Genomic DNA, 14,543 nt, shown 5'->3' with positions numbered 1-14,543 from the left:
ATTGGGAGATTGGGATTGACATATACACAGTATTATATATAAAATAGATAACTAATAAGGAACTACTGTATAGCACAAAGAACTGTACTCAGTACTCTGTAATAACCTATATGAGAAAAGAATCTAAAAAAGAGTGGATGTATGTATATATATATAACTGATTCACTTTGCTGTACACTTGAACTAATACAACATTGTAAATCAACTATACTCCAATAAAAATTAAAAAAAGATTCTCATTCTATGTTTATGACACAAATGTCCAATAATAAAGCATTGTTTAAATGATTATGCTATATCCATATCAAAAAATCACTGTTCCTTCAGGTGCACAGTACCTGGCAGAAAGAAGTTGTTCAGGAGGTACATAAATGAACAAACAGACAAATTAATTCACATCATGTTGACATGGAAGATACCCACAATATAATGGACAGAAAAAGGAGATTATAATACCATGTGTAGCCATGTGTAGCCCCATGGAAGGAGATAACAGAGATACAGTGGTTTCTCATTGTATTACAGATTTATGGATATTTACTCTTTTCTCTTTACTTCTATTTTAAAATACTTTTTACAGGTAACATGCTTGCATTTGTAATAAGGAGTAACTTTAGTTTTTAAATTTGGAGATATCTTATTACAGAAAAATGCAGAAAATTTTTTGAATTCTCATACACCAAAGGAATTCAAATACCACTCAGTGTGCATTAATAAAATGTGTCTGATAAATAAGTGGCATAATACTTCATATTTCTAGAGGTGAATTGAACATTTCTGTAGGAATAATCAAACGTGGATGGTATTATTCACCTAGCAGCATGCATTAATTTTTCTTTTTCTGTGTAAAGGAATAATTGCATAATAATTCAGCAATTTATCATTTCTGTAAAAGTAAAGTCCAACAAAAACCCCCTACAGGTGTGATCCATACTTATAAATAAGATTACTATAAAGATGTTATTGAGATGTTAGAAACTGGAAGTCTGCATAACCTAATAAAATCAATAGCCCTTAAAAAGGGTGGTTAAAATTTGCCAGATTTGTAAATATGGCTTGTAAGCTGAACATTCCTTAAGACTGACCTAGGCTTTTAATTTGTTTCTTTTAATAAACTGAATATTAGCTCTTCAAATTTTTGATAATAAAAAGCCTTGGCTATTGGTAACATTTCTAAAACTTATTTGAACAAAAAATACTTAGCAAATTATAATGTATTGAAAGAACACTAATAGGAACTTGTCTGACAAAATGTACTCCTTTTGTGAAAAATTCCCTTCTTTCAGCCCCTGACACAGAGTATAAGCATGTCAATTAGAAATGCTTCATATGCAGAAACCATTAAAATTTATCAATAATTTGACATTATAAGACAAAATACATGGCCCAAGTCAGTGATAACATACATCAAATGACAAATATTAGTGAATTGCTGCCTTTGCGTCACTGTGAGGTCAGAAGTCATACCTTCAGGTATCTGGCAATCTTCAGTGCAACTTGCTGACATCATTGTGTAACACAGCACAACATTTAGTATAATTTTTCACATAATAAACAATACTACTTGCATTGACTTAACATTTTATATAATGGATGCTCATTATTCACATGGGTTCTGTATTTGCTAATTCACCTGCTGGCTAAAATTTATTTGTAACTCCAAAGTCAGTACTTGCAGTGCTTTGGTGGGCATTCCCGGACATGCATAGAGTGGTGGAAGATTTGAGTTGCTTCACGTGCGTGGCCCCAGCTGAGATTGAACCAGGTGAAAACCTACCTTCCCATACAGTAAACATATGTCCTTTGTGTTATCTATTTAGTGAGATATTTTTCACATTTTTGTGTTGTCTCTGGGTGATCTCGCTGTTTGAAATGGTCCCCAGGCATAGTGCTGAAATGCTGTCTCTCGTTTCTAAAAGCAAGAAGGCTGCAGTGTACTTTATGGAAAAAAATGTGTGAGTTGGCTAAGCTTCCTTCACGTTTGGGTTATAGTGCTATTGGCCATAAATTCAATGTTAATGGACCAACAATATATTTTAAAAGAAACACATAAAACAAGGTTATGTATTGATCAGTTGATGGAAAGTCTCATAGGAACTTAATCCTGCATTTCCCCTTGGAGTTATGGTTCAGTATTTGCTAATTCAGTGTTCACAGCAACTTTTTGTTTTTTTGAGTTTTGAGGTGTTTTCTTTCTTCTTTCTTTTGTTTCTGTTCTATTCCGTTTTATATTTTGAAAACAATTTTTTACTGAGTTATAATTGACATTATATTAGTTTCAGGTGTCACTTGATTCACTGTTTGAATGTATTGCAAAATGATCACCACTATAAGTGTAGTTAACATCTGTCACAATGCAGAATTACAAATATTTTTTCGTTGTGATAAAGACTTTTAAAATTGACTCTCAGCAACTTTCAAATATGAAACACAGTATTATTAACTATAGTCACCCTGCTGTACATCACATCTTCATGACTTATTTAGAATTGAAAATTTTTGTGCCTTTTGACTCCCTTTACATATTTGGCCCCCTACCCTGCCCTCGGCAACCACCAATCTGTTTTCTGTATCTGTGAGTTTTTTTTGTTTTTGTTTTTGGTTCTTGTTGTGTTGTTGTTTAGATTCCACATATAAGTCAGATCATACAGTATTTGTCTTTGTGTGACTTATTTTACTTAGCATAATACCCTGAAGGTTCATGTATGTTGTCACAAATGGCAAGATTTCATTCTTTTTTATGGCTGAACAGTGTGTCTATCGATGCCTGAATGGACAAAGAAGATGTGATCACACCTTCTTTGTCCATTCATGCATCGATGGGCATTTAAGTTGTTTCCAAATCTTGGCTATTGTAAGCAATGCTGCAATGGACATGGGGGTGCATATATCTTTTTGAGTTAGTGTTTTTGTTTTCTTTGGACAAATACCCAGAAGTGGAGTTGCTGAATCATATGGTAGTTCTATTTTTAATTTTTTGAGGAAACTCCATGCTGTTTGCCGTAGGGGATGCACCAATTTACATACCCACCAATATTGCACAAGGGTTCTCTTTTTTCCACTTTCTCACCAACACTTGTTATTTCATGTCTTTTTGATAAGAGCCATTCTAACAGGTGAGGTGATATCTTATTGTGGTTTTCATTTGCATTTTCCTAATGATTAACGATGCTGAGTGCATTTTCATGTACCTGTTGGTCATCTGTATGTCTTCTTTGGAAAAACGTCTATTCAGATCTTCTGCCCATTTTTTAATCATATATATATATATATATATATATTTTTTTTTTGCTATTGAATTGTGTGAATTCTTTATATACGTTGAATATTAACTCCTTATTAAACATATGATTTGCAAATATTTTCTCTCATTCTGCAGGTTGTCTTTTCATTTTGTTGATTGTTTCTTTTACTGTAAAGAAGGTTTTTAGTTTGACGTAGTCCCACTTGTTTATTTTTGCTTCTGTTGTCTTTGCTTTTGGTGTCAGATCCAAGAGATCATTGTCAAGACAGATGTCAAGGAGCTTTCACCTATGTTTCCTTCTAGGAGTTTTATGTTTCAGGTCTTACATTCAAGTCTTAAATCATTTTGAGTTGATTTTTGTGTATAGTGTAAGATAGTGGTCCAGTTTTATTTTTTTGCATGTGGCTGTCCAGTTTTCCCAACACCATTTATTGAAGAAACTGTCCTTTCCCCATTGTATATTCTTGGCTACTTTGTTGTAAATTAATTAACCATTTATGCATGGGTTTATTTCTGGGCTCTCTATTCTGTTTCATTGATCTATGTGTCTGTTTTTATGCCAATAAAATACTCTTGATTACTGTAGCTTTGTAATATAGTTTGAAATCAGGGAGCATGATGCCTCCAGTTTTGTTCTTCTTTCTCAAGATTGCTTTGGCTATTTGGGGTCTTTTGTTGTTTCCATGGCAACTGTATAGAGTACTACTGCAAATAATGAGAATCAAGTGTATATTAAACCACTTGAAAGGAAAAAATATCACAAATGTCTATGTTTTTCAAGGAAAACTGAAATGTGCTATGGAGTCCAGTTTAGAAAATGATTCTGCAAGAAAGGATCTAGTAAAATACTTAATTTTGTTGATCTCCTTATTTTTGTTCTTCAGGAGAAAAGAATTATCAGAGATTTTAAAAATACTTTTTATTATCCATGAAAGCAAAGCCAGTATTTGAGTTGAAACCCATCACTTCAGAAGCCATCAAATCAGAATAGTGTACTAAAAAAATCTGTTCTGTCAGAAGAGAAACTAGTTTGTGTTTTAATTTTCAACACACTCAAAAGAGGAATTTTGAAGGTAGAACACAGAATTACTCATTTCATTAAGAGGACCCATTTTTCTCTACACCAAACACATATCTGACTTTGAGATAATCTGTTCATGTCATAGAAAAATGGCTTTTGTCCCAGAAAGATCATAAAGGCTTGAAATAACAAATAGATATCATTGTGTGTGTTGACCTCAACACCTTATATTAGTTCTTAATCTTTGGGTTTAATTATTAATTATTGCTACACTTGATCTAGCAATCAATTATACATTTCTCACTCCTATGTTGGTTTAATTTAAAAGGAACCACTCTGAGACTAGATATATTCTTAGAGACAGAAGGATACAGTTTACTTTTGTTTTTATCAATTACATTTTATTTCCTTTTCCATATCATAATGACACTTCTGGGATCACTACTCACTGTGTTTATATAATAGATTCCTGAAGGGGTCTTTAAAAATAGGGGCTATTAGTTTGCTTCTGCAAGTTCGTATTACTTAATGTCTGAATTACAAGAAAAAATTTTATTATGAGGTCTCTTTCCCTGTTAAGTTTATATTTAATAAGCAGGTATACTGAAATGCTATATAACATAACTGCTCTTTAACCAGTAGAGTGTGCTGATTAAGGACACTTTGTTTTTTGAGAAAGGTCTGGTCTTGAATCCCAGTTATCCAACTTACTATCTGAGTGACTTTGGGAGAGTGACTTAATCTCTCTCAAGCAATCTCATCATTAAAATTGGGAAAATAATAGTAGCTACCTCATGGAGTTGTTGTGAGCATTTAAATAAGATAATAGGAGTATTTAGAACAGTGGCCAGAACATAATTGTTACTTAATAGTTGTCAGTTATTATATTAGTATTAAAGGAATATAGATAATGTACCATAGCAAGTTTGATGTTTAAAATAAAATCGGCATCCAAAACAAACTTCACTGTGTGATTATCAAGAAAAGAGAATATTTACTTTGCAAAGAAACGTAGATCTGCCCATTGTCATTAGACAGTGGCATCCCATTAGTTCTGTTTTAAATAGTTTCTAAATTTACTACATTGTGAAATCTCATTATGAAAGCCTAGACAAGGCATTGTCTATTGTAGTTTTGTTTATAATCAGCCTCTTATAGGACATAATGTTTTTTACCAATGAGTTTTTAAACAAAGGAAAAAGTATCTAAGATTCTCTTCTCCCGTCAGATGTCTCCTTCTTAGTGAGACCTGCTCTGGCAAAGCCATGCGCAGTTGCAAACCCCACCCAGTCTGGCATGCTCCAATTTCCTTTCCTTCTCTCTTGTTTCCCTTAGCACGGATTACTGTCTGATACCTACGTTGTACATTTATTTATTTTCTCTATTGTTCATCTTCTAACTCCAGAATGTAAACTCCATGGAGGCAGAGATATTTGTCTATTTTGTTTCCTGCTCTGTCTCCTGTGCCTGTCACAGAGCAGTTGCCTAAAAAGTGTTTGTTGAACGAATAAGGAAATAGGTATAATTTTGAGAAATTCTTTCATACGTTTTAGTTGTGGTGGTAATATTCATCCCCCCCTTTGATATCTGTGTTGTAAGAGTAACTCAGTTTTAGACCAGGATCCTGCCTGATAGACACTCTCAATATTTTATAGCAGGGTATGAAGCCTATATTAATCCCTTTTTTTTCTTTGCCATTTATTAAGGGTTCATTCTGTGCTGGTGATATAAAATTAGTAGAACATGTTCCCTTCTTTCATCAGAGGAGGCAGCCATGAGTACAAATGTAATATATATATGGTGACTGATGCATGCTATAAGAGGCAAACGTAGAGGGCACTCGTGGTGGAAGGCTTCCAGGGGAGGTCACATTGAAGTGAATCTTGAACAGTGAGTACTAGAAGTCAGGCACCAGGGAAGAATGGCGTTCTGACAAGACTGAACTGCATACTGGCTTTTTCTTCTAGTACTCTGCTGTAATTACTTTGTTACCCTTCCCTTAAGATGCTATTTTTTAGTGTCCACTGAATTCATGGAACCTTTTTCAAGGGTTCACACAGAACCATGGTGCTTTTGTTAGACTGTATGTAACAGGAAAGAGTAATTAGAAAATTTACTAAGTTCTGTTTATACTCCTTATGATCTATTTGAATTAAAGATTTTTCTTTTCATTGAGTCATTAGGGTTTTAAGATACACAGTAGAAAATCCCTAACAGTTGAAGGATGCTGGTTTATTTGCATTTTTGTGTTTTGGACATAGAGAATTATTACAGCAGTTATGTGTGTTTCTGAAAGAGTAACTTAGGCATATTAAGTAATTCTTCAAAACATGATTTTTGCCATTTAAACCCTATTATTCTTACAGTTTCATATCTTCTGTAAGGTCACCACATTTACCAAAATCTATATCCTGAGGATGATGAAAGTTCAGGTATCTCACTCAAAATCAGTTGTGAAAAGCACTAAATTTCATCTTCCCTTTCTCCTTTGAATAAATTATAAACAAAAGAAATATTTGTAAACTTTTTATTTATCAGTGGCATGTTAAGATAACTATTAAGAAGACACTTGAAACAATCTGCATTATGGAAGGGAAAAAAAGGCATTCTTACCCTCCCTTGGCTTATGCGCTATAACGTATCTGGGTATCTCCTGACTCAGATAATGTTTCAAAACAGGCTACCGTCCAGTATCCATCCATCCGCTCGTCCCCAAACAACTTGAACGTAGGAACTATTTATGTGCTGGAATTACAAAGATTAATAAAACACATCTCCTACGTTTTAGCTGTTCACTATCTGATGTGACTTTTTTTTTTTTTTTTTTTTTTTTTTTTGCGGTACGCGCGGGCCTCTCACTGTTGTGGCCTCTCCCGTTGCGGAGCACAGGCTCCGGACACGCAGGCTCAGCGACCATGGCTCACGGGCCCAGCCGCTCCGCTGCATGTGGGATCTTCCCGGACCGGGGCACGAACCCACGTCCCCTGCATCGGCAGGCGGACTCTCAACCACTGCGCCACCAGGGAAGCCCTGATGTGACTTTTTAATGTTGAATAATACCTCAGAACTTCTAATAAATCCATAGTTTGATCTAACAAAACAATTTTTGGAAAAATGGAGTCGAATATATGAAAGTATATGTCATTCTTGAAATGAATCGTACCTGGTGCTTTGTTTCACACCCAGCATTCGAGAGGCAATGCATGGTAATGGGTAGTGTTGAGTTTTTAAGGACATACAAAGGCCCTTCTGCCTCTTATACTTACTGGTTGTATGACAGTAGATAACATCGTTTGGCTTCATTTTCCTAACTTTAAAATTGAGATAATTCAGTTCAGCTTTTGGGGTTGTTATGAGGATTAAATGAGATGAGATTTGGAAAAGTGAGCTTCAGTTTGCTTTCTGTATCTTTTGTACTGTTTCCTGCTTTAGGTCATGTTTCTGCAATATGTTAAATAAGTTCACGTTTAAATTTACTAGTGTTGGTTAAGCTGGGACGAAATGAGAGAGTGGCGAGGACATATATACACTACCAAATGTAAAACAGATAGCTAGTGGGAAGCAGCCGCATAGCACAGGGAGATCAGCTGGGTGCTTTGTGACCACCTAGAGGGGTGGGTTAGGGAGAGTGGGTGGGAGGGAGACGCAAGAGGGAGGAGATATGGGAACATATGTATATGTATAGCTGATTCACTTTGTTATAAAGCAGAAACTAACACACCATTGTAAAGCAGTTATACTCCAATAAAGATGTTTAAAAAATGTACTGGTGTTGTTTGAAAGTACAATAATCCTTCCAATTTGGCAATACATTTAGGATATTAATTTTCAGGCTGGCAGGTTTACGGTGGTTATGCTGCTACATTGTGTCTCCCTGTTTAAAGTGAAGGAACTTTAAAATATTTACTTAATTTTAAAAGTGTGTTTTCTGGGACTAAGGACATCAATGAATAAGACATCTAAGTGTAAAAGTGCAATACGTACTTGGCTTGACTTTTGCCATCATTATTTTTGTACCGTCGTTAATCTTTACGTAAAATGCTGTCATTCCCTTCCCTTAATTTGCAAATCTTTCAGAAGCCCCTTTGAAATTTAGCCCTCAATAGACTTGTCAACTAGTCCCCATAGCTTCTGCCCGTTTGTTTAGACTACTTAAATGTTAGTTACTAATGTCTCTGGGTTGCTGGAGCCACCAACTGAAATTTCAGGAGGGTGAATGTGGGGATTCTTAGTGACGGCCTGATGCACCGATGGCTATTTATCCATTATCATAGTTTCCACATCAGCACTTGCTGGTACCTGTTTCAGCAGCTTCTTCCTACTCTTTCCTGTTTTCAGGCTGCTATACACTCTACAAACTCATTGGCGCTTCAGTACCATCCCTGTTAACTATTTCCATCCTTGATTTCTATGCTCCTAATCGAACCTTCCTGTTTTTATTTATTTATTTATTTGCCGGCGTTGGGTCTTCATTGCTGTGCGCGGGCTTTCTCTCGTTGCAGCGAGCGGGGGCTACTCTTCGCTGTGGTGCGCGGGCTTCTCACTGCGGTGGCTTCTCTTGTTGTGGAGCACGGGCTCTAGGTGCGCGGGCTTCAGTAGTTGCGGAGTGTGGGCTCAGTAGTTGTGGCGCAGGGGGTTTGCTGTTCCACGGCACGTGGGATCTTCCCGGACCAGGGCTTGAACCCGTGTCTCATGCGTTGGCAGGCAGATTCTTAACCACTGCACCACCAGGGAAATCCCCTGCTTTTATTTTTGAAGGCTGTAAATCTCCTGAACCATTTTAAACAATGTATAATGGACTAAGCTTTAAATCTCACTCAATAATACCTTTTTCCAGAATAGTTTAAGGAAGAACAGACTTTCAATGTTTGTAGACATGGGGAGAAGGAAAGATTCAGGAAAGGTAAATGAAACAGGAAGAGGCCATGGGAAAGATGAGCACATGTGGAGGAACTGGCCTTAAAAAAAGAGAAAGGATACAAGTTCTGACACAAAAGGGAAGGCAGAGAGCAAATGCACAGAGCACTTTTCAGGAGGTAACAGATGGGGTGAGACAGCAAAGTTCATAGAGATTCCAAATAATCTTCGCAGTCTCCTTCTTAAAGGAAGAAAAAGTTGTAGTGAGAATTTTGTGGAGTAATGAAAATTTTTTTGGCACAGTTATTCTTGAAAATGTGAAAAGGTGTTCACTAAAAATGAATGAAAGTGGAGTTAGTATTAGTAAAGCGTGGGCTAAACTCAGAGCAGATCCAAGTACAAATTTTTACGACTTTCAAAACACACAGACTGCAGCCTGATAAAATAGTCTGTGGGGTGCTAGGAAGCATGGAAATGGATCCAGTGAGAAAACAAATGCCACCAACAACCAAGGTGTACTCAGAATTCCTCCTCATGATTGTGTAGGGGCAGTGTTTGCCTCTAATTCAACCAGCTTTTTTGTAAGCATCCGTCAATCAAGACCAATTAAAACCACTTCCTATATAATTTATTACATGTATCGTTTTCAATTTTAACTAATTGTTAATATAACCCCATAACAGGAAGTAACTGATTTCTGTTTTTAAATTTGTGATATTCAAAAACTACCAAATGTGAAACAGATAGCTAGTGGGAAGCAGCCGCATAGCACAGGGAGATCAGCTTGGTGCTTTGTGACCACCTAGAGGGGTGGGATAGGGAGGGTGGGAGGGAGACTCAAGAGGGAGGGGATATGGGGATATATGTATGCAAATGGCTGACTCACTTCGTTGTACAACAGAAACTAATACAGTATTGTAAAGCAATTATATGCCAATAAAGATGTATTAAAAAATAATAGCTTTTTCCTTTTAATATGAGCCCATTTTCAATGTGATTCCACTTTCCATTTTGGATCACTGTATATAATCCCCTTATAATCTTTTTTTTGGAAGCTGCAGGTGGAATTTGTAAATATTGTACAAATGGCTTTTATAAATAAATTTCTCAAAATACAGTCTATGATTTGAAAAAACCAAGACTCTAGCCTCCTTAAAATAAGCTTAAAAAATTACTTGGCTAGTAAAAATTGTTACTCATGTTGTTTATAGCCTGTGTAACAGACAGCTGTGTTGGAAAGGAAACAGCTCAATTCTTTATTGGGCTACAGAATAAAAGTATTATTGCTATAGACTGAATGTTTTTATCTCTACAAAATTCCTATGTTGAAACCTAATCCTCAGTGGATGGTATTTGGAGGTGGGACTTCGGGAGGTGATTAGGTTGTGAGGGTGGAGCCCTTATGAATGGAATTAGTGCCTTTACTGATGGGACCCCAGAGAGCTCCCTTGCCCCCTCTGCCATGTAAGGACACACTGAAAAGACAGCTGTGCATGAACAGGAAACTGGCCCTCCCCAGACACTGAATCTGCTGGCTCCCTGATTTTGGACTTCCCAGCCTCTGCAACTGTGAGAAATAACTTTATGTTGTTTATAAGCCACTTAGTCTATGGCATTTTGTTATAACAGCGCATATGGACTAAGAGAATTATTATATAACAAAAAGAATTCAATGTGTGATGTATTTGGATGTATAATTTGTGCTAACATAGTAATTTATTTTCTATTACCTGTAATGGAAAACTTTCTGCACTGGATTTTTGGACAATGACCAGCTGAAGAAAGAAGAGAAAAATCAACCTCCAACATAGAGCTGGAAGGTGAAAGACAAAATATTTATATCAGTAGAGTGTTTTGCAAGAAAACATTATAATCTTTTTTATTGCCCATTTTCTAGAAATCTTGCTGCTGTTCACATTTAGGTTAACCATGTATTCCCTACAGTTGACTATTCTAACTTTGTTTCTATTTTTTGTGACTGTGGAGTTTTCACATATAGTGTTGTGAATTTGATTACTTTATAAGTAATTTATGGCTCTTTTCCAAGAATACATAAGGAACAGAGTATTGTTTTAAAAAATGTGCCATTCATATGTGCCAGTACAATTCATCCAAGGGAAGCACCTAAGGCCTGCTAGTTAAAATAATTTGATACAACTCCAGTTTCTATAGCATTGAGAAAGAAGTTATTAGAATGTTTTATATGTTTTTAAATGTGTGTATGTGTGTGTTTTTCTTTTGGTGGTTTGTAACTAAGACTTGTATCCTGTTAAAATGAAAGTGGCCAAGGACAGAATATAGAATTATGCACCACTTTCTCTTTCTCCGTAATGTTTATTTACACTCTTTTTGCAGTGCAGTTCAGACATCCTTGTTGGTGCTTTTAAGTTGCTTGTATTTGTAATAATCCCTCCACTTGACCATTTAATAAAATCTTTATCATACCCCTTGAGAAACTATAGTATATCAAAACACTAGAAGATGCTTCTAGTCTTAATTAATCTGCCCATATTATGAATTTTTTAACACTTTTTTCTGATATGATTTAGATCATCACTTTATTAATACTTAAAAGGATGATGTTGCAAACTTCAGAATAGAAATACATAATTAGCGAAATTCTGTTTTAGAGCTTTTGAAAGCTTGTATGAAACTTTACTGTTGATTATTACTGATGGCACTTGGCTTAATGTTGCAATACTAAGAAATAATAAAGTCATTTACCCAAGAAATTTTAAAAGCATTAATAATTTGTTCAGATAAATAATGACAGATACAAATTTCTGAATATTGTTCATCTGAATAAGAACAGAAATTGGAAAGTAATTTTTATCATCTTTGGCCCCATCCTTGAACTTTTATCTGTTTAATGGAAATGTTAGGGTGAATAAGGTCAGCCTATTTAGAAACATCTCAAACTAGTTTGACTTTTGGCTCAAGGCAGTCATCTGCTTTTCCGGCTAAAGAAAATAGAAGAGACTGCTGACCATCAGGATTTGAATGTTACCTACTTCTATTTCCACCAGATAGAATTAGGATGAAAATATCTAGCTATACGTGTTCCTGCAAGGGCAGTTTAAGATGATTGCATCAGCATTCTCAGTGGTTTTCCCAATTCCAGCCTTCCTTCTCCTCTAATCCTCTCTCTGCAGGTGAAATGATCTATGTATTTAGTTCAAAGAGAAATATTTTTGGAAAAAGGTATAGAAAAAGTTAAAAGAAGATATTAGCCTTTCATATTTCTGCTGTTCAGAACTAAACAACATGAGTATCTTGTCATATTTGCTTCCACTTTTTAAATTTGCTTAAACAAAATCACTGTATTGTTTCTACAAAAAGAAATACAATACATGTGACTGTAAAGAATAAAAATAAATAAAGTACTGTACCAGTGTGTTTTCAGTGCAGGAAACAAAACATTCTAGGTATTTTAAACAGAAAAGGATTTAATTCAGGGAGTTGGGTCCTTACAAAAATCCCTGAGAGGCTGGATGAGTAAAACATAGAGGTGACCACTGGACTGTAAGCGTTTCGGTGCCATCAGGGGTCCGGAGGCTGCTGTTATTACTAGAAACGCCTCTGCCACTGCCGCAGCTGTCTTATACCTACAAGTCCTTTCGAGAATGGCTCACGGGTTTTTTTTTAAACTTCTTTTTAGGTTTGGGAATGTCTGCCTGTTGTCTTTTTACATGAATCACTTGGCAGAATATAAGTCCCATTTTCCTTCCCTTCAAATTTTGTTCCATTGTCTTCGACTTTTGTATTGTGGAAAAATCTGAGAGCAGCCTGATTTCCTCACATTGCTTTTTCTATCTGGATGTCTGAATAATTCTTTCTTTATCCTTGAAGGTAAATTATGTAATGTCTTAGTTTTCCCTATACCCAAATAGAAAAATTATGTTTCTGTTTAAACACCGTTATTTAGATTTCTTTATCCTCACCTATTGGTGTCCTTTTCCTTTACGCTTTTTGACATGGTGCATTCCACAGAATAGCTCATGTTTTTCAGACCAAATGTAAGAGTATTAGGGAAGGCATTTAACTTTCCAGTTCTAGATCTAGTCTGTACCTTATGTCTGTACTTTATGAGATGCTGAGTTTTCTGCCATACAGATATGTGAGTACTTGTTGAATGGGTTGGGTTTCTGTCCTCTGGGATAGAAGATTGGACTAGGTGACCAGTGACCCTTCCAACTCTGATATTCCTCATTTAGTATTTTGTGACTTCCAGTATCGGCCTGTAACTAGGCAATATTCTGGTGAAATCCTTTGCTAATTATGCTTATTGTAACGAAAATGAATGAACCAGTTCCAGTTCTTGATAATCTTTTGAAAACCAGCTTCTGAACCAATTCACCTTTTAGAAATCTTTAAGAGTTTTAGATTCTAGAAAGGCCACTGAACTTGACTATTGTAAATGTCAGGTCTGCAATATTAAGTTATAACAGAATCCTTCATGTCTATTTTTTTTTCTCGCCCTACATATTTTTCTTGACATCTGAAAGCTCCAGATTTCTGAGCATTTTTCATTAAGTATACCCATTTTAGTTATTTAAATTCCCCTCCGAAAATTTTATCCCCAAGATACTTATCTAAATTTTATAGACTGTAGCTTCCATATAAAATTTTGCTTCGGGGAGAAAAAAAAAGATTTCTCGAATTTAACAGTGTAGAACCATGAATCTAGATCATATATCTTTACAGGTGAGAAAACCAAGAATCAGAGAAGTAACTAAGAATGAAGTCCTGGCAGTAAGTCACAGAGCCGGACTCCTAATTTTTGTGCTGCTTCACTCACGCAGTGCTGGGAAAACAAAAACTTGGATCATTCTTCATTCCACATTTACCATCTTATATACATATTTTAAAATGCTGTAGCATTTTGGGGGACAATTATTTGGTATTTGTCAAATGGATTTTCTAATTTCATCATTTTCTATATTTATTAGTTGCTGTTTTACTGAGGAAATGTTTTCTCTTCTCTCCATTTATTTTTAAATTTATTTTTTGCACACATCAGTATGGACTTAAGACTTTCTATTTTACTCAGTGGGTTATAAGCCATTGATGCTCCCCACAGGGCTGGATAGAGACAGACCCTCATCACCCTGCTTGACCTCCAATAGCTCCTACTTGCCTGCCTTGCTCAGCCCCACCTGCTGGGCTTTTGAACTGAATTAGTAAAGGAGGAAAGGAAAACATATTTTTTCATTGGTAGAAATAATAGTAAAAAGTAAAGCTGTCTTTTGAAATGTTTTTCTAGACCTTCCAACTATATTTTTAGTGACCTTTATGTTCTTAGGATTTTCATATTCCTTAATATGTTTTTCCTGTGTTGTTTGCCTTATTATCTGAAATGATGTTTACCCATCAATTTCCATTTTATTATTATAGGGTCTTTCCTCATTGTTAATACCTTTC

General features: G+C 35.6%; 1 protein-coding gene across 6 annotated transcripts in view; it reads left to right on the top strand.

Annotated features, from left to right (window-relative positions):
- The window catches only part of DGKH (diacylglycerol kinase eta), a 185,034-nt gene that overhangs the window by 24,632 nt on the left and 145,859 nt on the right, over positions 1-14,543 (top strand). The gene's annotated exons all lie outside the window — the stretch shown is intronic.

This window comes from Kogia breviceps, chromosome 16, assembly GCF_026419965.1.
Source record: "Kogia breviceps isolate mKogBre1 chromosome 16, mKogBre1 haplotype 1, whole genome shotgun sequence".
Classification (NCBI taxonomy): Eukaryota; Metazoa; Chordata; class Mammalia; order Artiodactyla; family Physeteridae; genus Kogia; species Kogia breviceps.
This window is presented reverse-complemented; position numbering and strand designations above follow the sequence as displayed.